The sequence below is a fragment of the Vanessa atalanta genome, unplaced genomic scaffold (assembly GCF_905147765.1).
Source record: "Vanessa atalanta unplaced genomic scaffold, ilVanAtal1.2, whole genome shotgun sequence".
In the NCBI taxonomy this organism is placed as follows: domain Eukaryota; kingdom Metazoa; phylum Arthropoda; class Insecta; order Lepidoptera; family Nymphalidae; genus Vanessa; species Vanessa atalanta.
In genome coordinates, this window is record NW_025919968.1 from 10,001 (window position 1) to 13,944 (window position 3,944).

A 3,944-nucleotide genomic window follows, 5' to 3' on the forward strand; every position below is an offset into this window, starting at 1 on the left:
AAGGCGATACCGCGAATGGCTCAATATATCAGTTTTGGTTCCTTAGATCTTACTCAGTTACTTGGATAACTGTGGTAATTCTAGAGCTAATACATGCAATCAGAACTCTGACCAGTGATGGGATGAGTGCTTTTATTAGATCAAAACCAATCGACGGAGGGCGTCTCGTCCGAAGTCGTTAATTTTGATGAATCTGGATAACTTTTGCCGATCGCATGGTCCAGTACCGGCGACGCATCTTTCAAATGTCTGCCTTATCAACTTTCGATGGTAGTTTCTGCGACTACCATGGTTGTCACGGGTAACGGGGAATCAGGGTTCGATTCCGGAGAGGGAGCCTGAGAAACGGCTACCACATCCAAGGAAGGCAGCAGGCGCGCAAATTACCCACTCCCGGCACGGGGAGGTAGTGACGAAAAATAACGATACGGGACTCTTTCGAGGCCTCGTAATCGGAATGAGTACACTTTAAATATTTTAACGAGGAACAATTGGAGGGCAAGTCTGGTGCCAGCAGCCGCGGTAATTCCAGCTCCAATAGCGTATACTAAAATTGTTGCGGTTAAAAAGCTCGTAGTTGCATTTGTGCGCCGCGCTGTCGGTGCACCGCATCCGCGGTGATACTGACACGTCTGCGGAGCATATCGTCGGTGAGCCGGCGGTAAAACGCCGGTTCAATATCAAAATCCTATCGCGGTGCTCTTCAGTGAGTGTCGAGATGGGCCGACAATTTTACTTTGAACAAATTAGAGTGCTCAAAGCGGGCTCAAAATGCCGCTTGAATATTTCGTGCATGGAATAATAGAATATGATCTCGGTTCTATTTTGTTGGTTTTCAGAACTCCGAGGTAATGATTAATAGGGATAACTGGGGGCATTCGTATTGCGACGTTAGAGGTGAAATTCTTGGATCGTCGCAAGACGAACATCAGCGAAAGCATTTGCCAAAGGTGTTTTCATCAATCAAGAACGAAAGTTAGAGGTTCGAAGGCGATTAGATACCGCCCTAGTTCTAACCGTAAATATGTCATCTAGCGATCCGCCGACGTTACTACAATGGCTCGGCGGGCAGCTTCCGGGAAACCAAAGATTTTGGACTCCGGGGGGAGTATGGTTGCAAAGCTGAAACTTAAAGGAATTGACGGAAGGGCACCACCAGGAGTGGAGCCTGCGGCTTAATTTGACTCAACACGGGAAATCTCACCAGGCCCGGACACCGGAAGGATTGACAGATTAATAGCTCTTTCTTGATTCGGTGGGTGGTGGTGCATGGCCGTTCTTAGTTGGTGGAGCGATTTGTCTGGTTAATTCCGGTAACGAACGAGACTCTAGCCTGCTAAATAGGCGTCGTCATTTAGGTGTGCTCGATTTCGGTCGAGCAACTCACTGGCGGCGTATTAAAATTCTTCTTAGAGGGACCGGCGGCTTCGAGCCGCACGAGATTGAGCAATAACAGGTCTGTGATGCCCTTAGATGTCCTGGGCCGCACGCGCGCTACACTGAAGGAATCAGCATGTTCTCCCTGGCCTAGAGGCCCGGGCAACCCGTTGAAACTCCTTCGTGCTGGGGATTGGGGTTTGCAATTATCCCCCATAAACGAGGAATTCCTAGTAAGCGCGAGTCATAAGCTCGCGTTGATTACGTCCCTGCCCTTTGTACACACCGCCCGTCGCTACTACCGATTGAATGATTTAGTGAGGTCTTCGGACCGACACGCGGTGGCTTCACGGCCGTCGGCGTTGCTGGGAAGTTGACCAAACTTGATCATTTAGAGGAAGTAAAAGTCGTAACAAGGTTTCCGTAGGGGAACCTGCGGAAGGATCATTAACGTAAATTATCAATCTCGAAAGAGTGCGATAATGAACGATAATAAAATTGTAAAACACAAATATCGACGTTCGGAATGTGTCGTTTCGATGCGAGGACGCGATTCTCACTCTCTCTCTCTCACACAGCAGTGTGTCCGAGTCAGAGTCCAGAGTCGTGTAACGCGTCCTATTCTGATATTTTTCGATGTCGATTTCGAGGAAAGTACGATGTGTTAACGCACATCGTCATCTTCAAATAAAATGTATATTTCTTTTTTTTTTTTTTTGTACTTTTTTTTTTTTTAACTTTTTTTTTTTTTTTTTTTAATTTTTTGAATTTTTCTCTGTATACTAAAAATAAGAGAAAAAAACGAAAAAAAAAAAAAAAATAAAAAAAAAATAAACTCATATCACTGGCGTATAGAATCGTTCGAGTGATCGTAGAAATTATAAAAATAAAACAAATTAAAAACCATTACCCTGGACGGTGGATCACTTGGCTCGCGGGTCGATGAAGAACGCAGTTAACTGCGCGTCATAGTGTGAACTGCAGGACACATTTGAACATCGACATTTCGAACGCACATTGCGGTCCGTGGAGAAACATCCAGGACCACTCCTGTCTGAGGGCCGGCTGTATAAAAATATAAACCACACTGTTCAATGTTTAATGTCGTAATGTCTATTATTTCGTAACCGACTCAATAGACTGACTGACGTTTCTCGAACATATGACGGTATCCGCGTTCGATGTGTTATATTACGTGTTTAAATATACTTAATATAAATCTCGTTCTCGGTCCGTTCAAATATAACAAATACGATGTGTATGTATGTTTACGTTTACATGCGTGTGTGTGTATATATTATTTATATTTTTATATACGCGTTCGTGTGTACGTTTACGTCACGGAGTTTCGTTATGCGACGTCAGAGAGACTGAGAGCGTCGCTCGTCGCCAGACGAGGAGCGCCCATCTCCGACCTTTCGATCGTTTCATTGAGTTGTTCTCGATCAAAGAGGGTAATCGGAGTTTAGGTGATCTCTTCGTCTCGTGATTATCGAGTACGTGCGTTTCTTTTGTTCATACTCTAATGTCAAAATTTCGAATACAAAAGCTCCGCGATCGTTACGACGTATACGAGACGAACGTGTTTATATGATGTGTAAATAAAGCGCGCTCGCATCGTTGAACGTGATGACATCGAAACATTCGTATATATATATATATATATTGTATATATATCGAGTAGGCGGACTCGACGTCCGAAGAGCGCGTCGACGCCGACGTCGGAACGATCGGAATGAAAATTCTCTCTCGTCTCGACGAAAGCGGCGCCGTCGCGTTGACGGATATCGCGTCTGCCTCGTTTTTTTTATCGTTGGCCTCAGATCAGGGAGGATCACCCGCCGAATTTAAGCATATTAGTAAGCGGAGGAAAAGAAACTAACCAGGATTTCCTTAGTAGCGGCGAGCGAACAGGAAATAGCCCAGCACTGAATCCCGCGGTTGTAACGATCGCGGGAGATGTGGTGTTCGGGAGGTATCGCTTTCTCGTCGTCGCCACTCCTGTCCAAGTTCGTCTTGAACGGGGCCGTTTTCCCGTAGAGGGTGCCAGGCCCGTAGCGACGGAGCGAGACGGCGAGAGGTACGCTCCTCAGAGTCGGGTTGCTTGAGAGTGCAGCCCTAAGTGGGTGGTAAACTCCATCTAAGGCTAAATATTACCGCGAGACCGATAGCGAACAAGTACCGTGAGGGAAAGTTGAAAAGAACTTTGAAGAGAGAGTTCAAGAGTACGTGAAACCGTTCAGGGGTAAACCTGCGAAACTCGAATGAACGAACGGAGAGATTCATCGTCATTCGACGGCGTACGGGCGCGCGCCTCGATGTCTCATACCTCCCCTCGCGGGTGCGTCGTGGGGCACGGGTCGCGTCCGTCGACGTTCGTCGACGGCGTGCACTTCTCTCTCAGTAATACATCGCGACCCGTTCGATGTCGGTCTAAGCGCCGTTCGGGAGTCCAGTCGTCGTGTTCGCGCACGTCTATTGGACCGTGACGGTGGCCGACCGGCCGTCGGACGGTAGTACAAAATCGTACTTATAATACGAATCGCGCACGCGTCTCACGCGCGTCC

General features: G+C 47.2%; 2 non-coding genes across 2 annotated transcripts in view; both read left to right on the forward strand.

Moving 5' to 3' along the window:
• The window catches only part of LOC125076497, a 1,903-nt gene extending 76 nt beyond the window's left edge, over positions 1-1,827 (forward strand). The window contains exon 1 of the ribosomal RNA XR_007120456.1: positions 1-1,827. This exon is cut by the window's left edge and continues 76 nt beyond it. This is a non-coding gene — a ribosomal RNA (small subunit ribosomal RNA).
• A 457-nt stretch (positions 1,828-2,284) lies between these two features.
• Positions 2,285-2,441, forward strand: LOC125076495. Its single transcript, XR_007120454.1, has one exon. It is a non-coding gene; the product is annotated as a 5.8S ribosomal RNA (ribosomal RNA).
• Positions 2,442-3,944: the final 1,503 nt, after the last annotated feature.